This window comes from Pinus tabuliformis, chromosome 3_1 (genome assembly GCF_031772625.1).
Source record: "Pinus tabuliformis cultivar Carrire ecotype Pingquan chromosome 3_1, CPIR1, whole genome shotgun sequence".
Classification (NCBI taxonomy): domain Eukaryota; kingdom Viridiplantae; phylum Streptophyta; class Pinopsida; order Pinales; family Pinaceae; genus Pinus; species Pinus tabuliformis.
Window position 1 is genome coordinate 816,412,745 of NC_142301.1, and position 10,286 is coordinate 816,423,030.

A 10,286-nucleotide genomic window follows, 5' to 3' on the forward strand; every position below is an offset into this window, starting at 1 on the left:
AATGAATTATGCATAGATTACAATTGCATAGTTTACATTCTGAAAAATCAATCGTAGATTTAGATCAACTTTCTTTGATTTGAATTTACATATTTTTATTCTTGTTTTTAACATACAAAAATAAAAATAAAAACGGTTTTGGAATTGATTTGCATTAGTTTTTCTTGATGAAATTAGTGCATTAGAGAATTTGTTATATTTTCTCTTCGTGATCAATTTTTTGCCTTGTTGGAAGTGAATAGAAACTCTCTCCTTACTTTAGTTAGGATTCATCGAATTGAAAAGATTACATTATCATATTCGATTGCATTCAGTTTTGAGTCGGGTCATAACACCATTGGTTTAGTATCCATTTACCCCTTTGAGTAATAACAGCCTAAATAACACAGCGCTTAATTAAAACTCATCTAGTAATTTTTACATTTTAGGGCTCTTTCCACCAATCTAGTTTAGGCTAGTGTCTTGGAATAGGTTTTAGTTAACTCTCCAAGACAGTAAAACAAACAAGTAGTCGATCTTGCGGTAGGAAAGAAAATCCAATTGTTACATCTATACTCTGGGAAAGCTCCTCTTAAAGGAGAAGCACGAGATCATATCTGAACCAGTGTGGGAATCAATCCTTCCTCATTGGGAACGATAGAAGATATTCACGTATTAAAAACGGTAAACCTCGAATTAACCATTGTCAAGGAGCCTAGGGTCACTTGTTGGTAAACCTTGGATTATGTCAAGGAGCCTTCAAGGGGATTGAGCTTGTTACTCTGCCCTTGCGTGCGTATCGGATCGTAGACTGTTCCCCTAGGTATATTTGTTTCTGTTGGTAACCATAGTGACCATATTCTATAGGATTCTTTCCTAAGGTGACGGTGGAGGGAAGATCCCACTGTACCTGGAGCAGACGTCGGCTAGACTCACTTGGATTTTCTGGGGGGTTCTCTTCACTCGAGACGGTTTAGTGGAGGAACTTGTGCCAGTCTATTCATTAAGCAGGTTGCCGGGGTAACTGTTCCAACCGCCATTTCTGTATTGAATTCTACGACGTTGGATTTCATCACCAACTAGTGATTTCAGTACGGGAAGTTACTGTTTGTGTGTGGTTTGACTCCTAGATTTGATAGCGCGTGTTAATTTATTTGTTTGTACTTTTAGGGACCATAGGTGTGAATAGTGAATTTTAATTGTTAGGTGTGAATCGTGAATTGTTAATTTCAGTTTTAAATTCACTGAAGTTGAATATAATGGCAACTGTTCCGGAATTTACCAACCTAGGAACCCCTCTTAACGAGGATCCTAGTACTTTTCCTTTCTTTGGAAATGTTGGTCCTCCTTATATGGCTACTTTGTCATTACCTGGATTTACAATAGGTTTACCGATATGGTTATTTTCAACTTCGTTAGCCCCAAATACTCCAATTGTTCCACCTCAACCGAATGCTTCACCTCAACAGAGTTCACCATCTCAACATCACCAACCTTCTGTTGACCCTTTACCTTCTTCGCCTAATTTTTCTCCCTCCATTTCTTCCTCTTCGCTTGGTAAAAGCCTTGACGCTAGTAACTAGGTGGCTAATAAGAAGAAGAAAGGGAAGAAGAAGAAGAAGAAGAAGAAGAAGCAAGATAAGAAAGAAGTCAACCAACCAACCACAACTGTAAGTGTTAGTTGTGTTGAGGAAAACTCCGACATGCATCGTAAACCCAAATACCCTTGCAGGCTTTGTAAGGGTGACCACTTCCTTGTCAATTGTCCTGGTATTCCAAAGGTCTTGGAAGTATGGTCAGAAAAATCACATCAACTTTCCATTGATCCATCAACCAGTGATAGTCAGGTTCCTGGGAAAAAGGGTAAAGTTAGGTTTCCTTGTAAGTTATGCAAAGGGAGTCATCAAACTCACATTTGCCCTCACATGGATGAAGCCTCGAAATTGTTGGAAAACTTTACTATTCCACAGCAAGAATTTCCAACTGGTTACCGTAAACTTTCTCCCAACCTACCGTCAACTGATGGAGTGATTGATCTAGTTTCAAATATAGTTGATCACACTCTTCCATTGGAGAGTGAAACTCATATCACTCAGGTTGATGATCCATTAGTTGATCAAGTGGTCGATTCAATTTCACATTCGGTCGATCCCACTTTCCCTTTAGAGAGTGAACTTCATACCGCTCAGGTTCTTCTTGTCACATCAGATTCTTCTATGCCAGGGAGCATTTCACCTATTTCTACAGAACCTCCTCCAAGTACTGAGGTCTTTTCCTTTGATTGGAATAGACTGACAGAACCTCGTCTTCCTTCTTCCATCCCTTTCCAAATCATTGTCAAGGTTGGTGGTAGGGACATACGCCGCACACAGGTAGATGAAGGTGCTTCTGTTAGTATTTTATCCTCAACTGCTTGGAAAGCTTTGGGTTCCCCTCAGCTTGTGCCTATTACGCAGAATCTGAAAGCTTTTAACAGAACCATTAGTGAACCTTTAGGGATCCTTCTTAAGTTTTCTATTACCTTGGAAGGTAAAACTGTCTGTATTGATCTTATGGTAGTTCAAGGTCCCTTGGATTTCAATTTACTCCTTGGGTGAGACTATGTTTATGCAATGAAAGCTGTCGTATCGACACTCTTTCGCGTGATGTCTTTCCCTCACAATGGAAATATTGTGACTGTAGACCAGCTTTCGTTCCCTAGTCTTGTTTCAACTACCAATAATATGACAGCCCTAAATGTTCATGATTCTCAGGTGGTATCTACCCTGCCACAGGTTAATTATGTGGCAACTGGTCCCATGTTTTCAGTTACCGATGTAAGTGAGCCTCTCACTGTTTGCTCATCTTCCTTTGATTTAGATCCGGTAATTGACATGAAAAACTCTATGGGATTACTTGAATGCGATGTTCTTATCCCTTTTGAGTCCCTTGACATGTGTTCCTTCCAAAGAACTATTCTTCCTTCTGATGAAGACCTTTTGGAAGCCATGATCAAGGTGTGTCCATTGACATGTCTTTCTTCCAATTGGAAGCCATGATCAGTGAGGAACGAGGATAGTTTTTTCCTGTATCAACCTCGTTAAAAAATGAAATAGGCTATCGAGGAAAGTTCCTTTTACTGTGTCGACCTCGTTAAAAAATGAATCAGTGAGTATGAGGACAGTTCTTTTCCTGTGTCAACCTCGTTAAAAAATGAATTAGTTGTTTGAGGAAAGTTCCTATTACTGAGTCAACCTCGTTAAAAAATGAATCAGGTTCGAGGATAGTTCCTTGTCTTGTGTCAACCTCGTTAAAAAATAAAATAAGGATAGGTTATATAGGTAGATTGTAGAGAGTAGACATGAGCATAGTTCCTTGTCTTGTGTCAATCTCGTTAAAAAATGAATCAAGGACTTTAGAGCATAGTTCCTTGTCTTGTGTCAAGCTCGTTAAAAAATGAATCAAGGTTTTTAGAGCATAGTTCCTTGTCTTGTGTCAAGCTCGTTAAAACATGAATCAAGGTTTTTAGAATAGAGTTTTTTGTTAGGTAGATTGTAGAGAGTAGTTATGAGCATACTTCCTTATCTTGTGTCAAGCTCGTTTAAAAAATGAAACAAGGGTTTTGAGGATAGTTCTTTTCCTGTGTCAACCTCACTAAAAAATGAAAAAACTCCCATGAGTCTTTCCAAGATTTCGAAAGTAAACCTTCATTCCATCCACTTCATTGAATGCAATGAAGCTTGGGGGGCATGTGCTCAATTTGTGTCATTATGCTGGGGGCATGTGAACTTATCACAAGCATAGTTTTTCGTTTCAAGCTTGCATAAACATGAAACCGAATCCGAGCATAGTTCTTTTCCTGTATCAAGCTCGTTAAAAATGAAACAAATCCTCCTCTACTTGAGTCGAGAGTTTGACTAGATCTCATAAATATTAAGTTGTATATTTAGGTTAGTTATTTCAGTTTTTTGCGTAATTTTCTTACAGTTTTAGGTCGAGTCTTTCAAATGATCTCGTAACCGAACCTTCATTCCATCCAACTAATAATTAGTTGAATGAAATGAAGCTGGGGGGGCATGCACTCTAGCCGTTATGCTTAGGAGGCATCAAGCACAGTTTTCTCTCTGTTTTAAGCTTTTGTAAAAATGAAACTACTTTGAAGCATAGTTTTTCTCTGTTTCAAGCTTTTGTAAAAATGAAACCTATCTCGAGTCAATTTCAGTTATTTTCAAGACTCGTTAAACTCATGAAAATACCGAGATTATTTTGCTATCTTTCATTCTCGTAAAACAAATGAAAATGCCGAGTTCTTTCCGTCTTTTCCTGCTCGTAAATTAAATTGAAAGTCGGCCATATGAGTACATTTTTATCATTTTTTCGAACTCATTAAAACTTACGAAAAAGTGAAAACCATGAGTACATTTTTATCATTTTTTCGAACTCGTTAAAACTTACGAAAAAGTGAAACCTTAGAGTCACCTTTAAGCTCTTTTTTGACTCCTAAAACATGAAAAGATCACCAAGTTTTTCTTTTAAACTCGTTAAAACGGAATTAAAAGACGGTCCTCTTACAGCCCTTTTCTGACTGTAAAAACATGAAAAGATTGCCAGATTTTTGTCGTTTCAAATTCGATATTGGAAATAAAACGACGTGTCCTTGATCGCTTTCTACTTTTCAGATCAGAGACACTAATCATGAAAGTACTCCTTGGTCGTAAAGATCAAGCGGTTCTCTCAAGTATTATTTTATACTTTTTCGGGCTTGGGAGACACAAATTTACGAAAAAGGTCAACCCTGGAGTCTTCTTAAGTTTTTCAGACTCTCTAAAATTGAAAAGCGTCGAGTTTCTCCTATATTGGACTCGTTAAAATTTCACAGTAAAGGACCTGTTCGATTACAAACAGGAACAGACCACTCCTTCTTAGGGTTCGAATCTAAACTAAGTTGGACTCATCCGAAGGATGAGCTTATAATCAAGCAAATGTTATCCTTCTCAAGCTTGTAAAAAATAAAGAGGTACTTGCCAGAAATGGTGGGGGAAAAGAGAGGAAAATGAGCCTATTTGTTATACTTTGTCTCGGAAAAACCTTATCACCACTCTTGAACACGACACTTTTCATTCACCTGGGTTGGGAAATCCTTTGCCTAACAGTTGATCAAACCACATTGAAAGTCTTCAGCCAGTTTCTGGGTATTAACTTTGGGTCGATTGTCACCAAGCCATCTGTTGTGTCGTTATGTGTTCAAGAGGTCACTGCAAATAAGCCATTCATCTGCAAAATATCTGTCATCCATCTTGACCATCCCTGAGTCAGTCCTTACAGCTACATTTATTCAACTTGATCTATGATTTCGTGTTGTGGGCTTGCCTGCAACGGATCGCTTTCTATCGACTTCAGTTCATTATCTAGAAAGATGATCTAGAAATCATCAATACCTTGGGATCTGCATGCCTTAATGGCAGGTTTCTCGCCTTTGACGACAGGTTACATCAATGACCTTCGATCAAGGGATTATGTGACATGTTCAACATCAACACATTCATTCATATCTCATGGATTGTACTGGGTACTTTGAGAGCCATTGACATTACTGGTGGTCTCTCTCACACTTGTTAACAGTTTACATCATTGACTGGTAATCAAGTGGTTTCTACCATGTTCGACATCAACTCATTTATTCGCATGGATAGAATCGTACTATTTTGGGAAGCAGAAATGAAGACCCTGGATCTAGTTTCCGCCATCCAGGCTGCGAGGAGTTTTGTATTCATTATACAGTAGACTAATTATAAACAGATGGTTGCGTCCATACTGTGTCTACATGTGTCTATGATTATGATGTATTGCGAAATCATTCCTATATCAGAGCAGTAGTTAGTTTGTTAGTTAAGTTTTTAATCTGAGTATGGGAATGCCTACCTCAGTGATGATATGATCTCATATATGTATTTTGTGTTGAATATTTGCAGGTTCCAACTGGGCTCTCCACAAGATAATCCTTGAAATGATAAATTGCTTCACCCTTCCTAGATGATATGAAACCCTAATCTACTACAGACTTCGCACTTTAGGGGGCAATCTGTTACACTAAAATTTGTCACCATGACTATTTGCAGTCAGTATGGCTCCATCAACAACCATACTGTCCTCCTTGGCAAGTCTTATACCTCTGCTCCTCATGTCAAACTCCAAAAAAGAGAGAAAGTCTTTAAAAAACAATATAACTCTAGTTACGCAGTTTCTCTTACCCTTACCTACGTGTACGCACCTCAAGTTCATAATACTTGCGTACTTGTACGCTCTGTCTGTAAAGGGGTGGGTGCGTACTCCTGTAAAGGTCAAAAGGCACAAGTTTTACTTCAAAAAACTTACTTGTGGTCGATTCTAGAGCATTCTAGAAGATGGTTTGACGTGGATTGAGCGCCTCCAGATGGTTCATGCATCCCAATGAAAGAGGAACTTATCCCATCAAGAGGGGAGCTATCCCTTTGAAAGAGGGGCTTATCCCATTGATGGTGGACCTGATTAACTTCCTCTAAAGCATTATAAATACATGCATTGGGCCAGAAGGAGGGGAGGTTGAAAGCTGAACATTCCTAAGGGTAGATGCTGCTAAAATTAGGACTCCCTTTTAGAGCTTGAGAGGAGAGATTCCAATCCTTTCTTAGCTTCATTTGGAAGTGGGTGAGCTGATCAAAGTAAAGGAGAACTCTTGCTGGACCCTGGGAGGGACCTGCACAACACCAAGGCACTGGTTGTAATTGTTTCTTTTGTTTCAAATTAATACAATTAAGTTCATTTTTCTCAACAAGTTGTTATATATAATTTGTTTCATAAACTCCTTGGTCTTTATGATGAATATGTTTTATTATATGAGTTATTCAGGTGCTATGTAATCGTTTGCTTGTTAGTGAATACAGGTTTCAAGGAGAAGGAGCTCATCTGGATCGAAGAGGCTTGGCTGCTACAAACAAGCGTTGGACTAGAGGTAAGCCTTAAACACCTGGTTGCTTTTATTTTAATGCATATTTAGGGAAAGATAGTGCTTGATTGTTTTGTTTGTCACTAGAAAAGCCTTGCTTTCTAGGGAGGTCGGTTTTGTCCGCAAAATTGACTCTTTCCGCATGACAGACACACTCGAAGAAATCCTCAAGAATCTCCAGCTGAACCATTGCCTGACCCAGAGAGGACTGTTAAATCGAAGAAAGCTTCACAAAAAGGAGCATCACGATCAGGTAAGCCTAAGAAACCTTATTCATCTTTGAAAGACAAAGTTGTTGCTGAAGATTTATAGTTTGAAGATCTAGAACCCAGCACTATTAATAAGGAAATTCCCTGAGAGATTAATTCAGCCCCTTGTACAATTAGTTCCCCTTTGAATATCAGTCCAAAGAAAGCATCCCATTTAGTCGAAAACATCCCTTTATCTCTACCATCCATCACATTACTCCCCACCTTTCAATCTGCTAGTATTCTTCCAAATAATCCAATCATGGCAGGACATCAAGCACCTACGACGATAGAAAGAATTGTAGCTGCCAGATATGGACCATTGGTATTGCCTGTGCCTTTAAATCCTATGCCTGTGGGAGAATATAAAAAATATATGCCTAAATTCAGTGGAACAGACGGAGTAACAACAGAAGAACACCTTGAAGCTTTTTACAGTTATGCTAATAATTTAGATATAAGTGAAAATGATGTGTGGATAAGAGATTTTGTCCAGAGCCTTGATGGAGAGGCTAGGAAATGGTTCAGAGAATTACCCCAGAGATCTATAATACATATTGAAGCATTAGATGATGCATTTTTGAAGCAGTGGGGAGATAAAAAAGACTTGATGTATTATCACACAGAGATTGGTAATCTGAAGAGTGAAAATGGGGAATCAATACTTGATTTTAATAAAAGATTCAATCGAATGTATAGTAAGATACCAGCTGAGGCAAAGCCTACTCCTAACTCTGCCAAACTCACTTATGCCAATGCTTTTGACTCTAATTTCTGCCTGCTATTGAGAGAAAGGAGGTGTGCTACTCTAGCTGACATGCAGGATGCAGCACTAGAAGTAGAGTCTAATATCATGGCTGTAGAGAAACTAAAAGGTCAAGCTGACAGAAGAAGGCAGAGAAGTCAGGCTTCTACTTCTTCTGCTTCATCTTCAGAGCCTAAATTAGACAAAATGACTAAGATGATAGAGTCATTGGCTGTTGAAATTTCTAAGCTAAAGGTTGAGCAGAATTTAACAAAAACAAGGCAGTAGAATACATTTGCTCCAAAAAACCCCAATCCATTCAGAAGAGCAAATGAGCAGTTACAAATAATGCAGAGGGGTGAAGAAACAAAAGAAGATCAGAAAGTAAAAGCTCCTTTCCAAAATATAGTCATGGAGGAGGAACAATTTGAAGAAAATGAGGATGAAATTCACTGCATGGAAGATAAAGGCAGCACTACAATTTTGACATTGGCTGAGTATGAACAATCATTGCTGTAGGAACAAGTCAGTCAAGAATGGGATAGAGGAGTTGTTTTACAATCTGGTGAGCAGCGGTAGAGATATAATTTGAGTTTTGATGCCAAGAATGTCAAGGAAAATCCTGCCCAGATAAGACGAATAGCTAATCCAGTCATCCTTAAAGCTCCAATTCAAGAGGTAAAAAGTTCTGATAAACCATCCTCTTCTTTCAGCTTTGAGTCAGAAGTTCAGAAATTGAAAATATCTGTGCCTCTGGTTGAGTTGGTGAAGAGTGAGGTATTAAGGAAGCCTATCCTTGAAGTCCTTGAGCTAGAACCCAAACAAACCTCCACTGACTCTGTCAACTTGCAAGATGACAAGCCTGCCATTGTGCTTAGCCCTATGATTGAGCCTGCTGATAATAATTCTCCATATTTCTATGTTTCATTGACCATCCATGACAAAATCCTCCACAACTGCCTACTTGACACAGGGGCCAGCCACAATTTAATGCCTAAAGCTGTCATGGAAGAGTTAGGCCTTGATATCACCAGACCCTATCATGATTTATTCTCTTTTGATTCAAGGAAAGTGAAATGTCTTGGATTGATTAAAGATCTGGCCATTACCTTAACTCAGCTGCCCATGAAGAGTATGATGATGGATATTGTGGTAGCAGATGTCCCTCCTAAGTTTGGCATGCTGTTGTCCGAGGGTGGATAAAGAGACTAGGTGTGACACTTCAGAATGATCTTTCTTATGCCATTGTCCCAGTTTTTGGAGGAAAAAGCAGGAGATTGTACAGAGAAGCACAATTGGCATACATCATTAGTGATGAGAAGAATCCTACAAATCATTCTATACATGCAGTGGACGCTGATTTTGGAGCATGTATTCTCCAAATAGAAGAATCTCAGAAGGCCGAAATGCAGCTCAGGAAACTAACAGTTCAGGCTAAGGATGAGTAGGGAAGTCAGATTTGGGAGATGTTCTTTGACGGAGCATGTTCCAGGGAAACTGCAGGAGCAGGAGTGGTGCTAGTATCTCCAAAGAAAGAAAGCATTCAACTGTCTTTTAAGATGGTTTTTCAAGTGACAAACAATATAACAGAATATGAAGCTCTGTTATTAGGCCTTAATGCAGCAAAAGACAGAGGACTCAAGAATCTGAAAGTGTTTGGAGATGATGATCTGATAATTCAGTAGGTAAATAAAACATTTCAGGAAAAGCACCCAAGGCTGAGAGCATATAGAGATAAGGTATGGAAAATCAGGGATTCCTTTGATTATTTCTGTATTTCATATATTCCTAGAGGTCAAAATCAGTTTGTTGATTCCCTTACTGTTTCTGCCAGTCTATATATACCTCCCATGCCTCCCAAACTAGTTTATGGAGTCCAAATCAAGTACAGACCATCCTTGCGTGATAATGTTCACCATTGGAAAGTTTTTAATGATGATGATGATGAGATAAATAGGTTCCTTCAAGTCATTGGTGAATTTTCCTAAATGCAAATTGACCAAGAGAATGATGCCTCGTTGGAAAATCCCCAGTCCCAGCTTAGAAATAAAATTGGTAAAGACATCATTGTCCAGCTTCCTAGTAATCATATTCCTAAGGGTCTAATTCCTCTTAAAAGATTGTTTGACCAGAATGATGTGCCTTACAAGGTTGCCCAAAAAGAAGACCAATCTACAGTCAGTAAGTATGATATAGGAATTCCAGGTTAGCCCAAATTTGTAAATCTGTCCACTCATTTGTCAACTGATCAAAGTGTTGAATACTGTAACTTAATGAGGCAATTTGCTGATGTGTTTGCATAGGAGTATAGTGACCTGAAAACGTATGACAAGAACATAATTCAGCATAA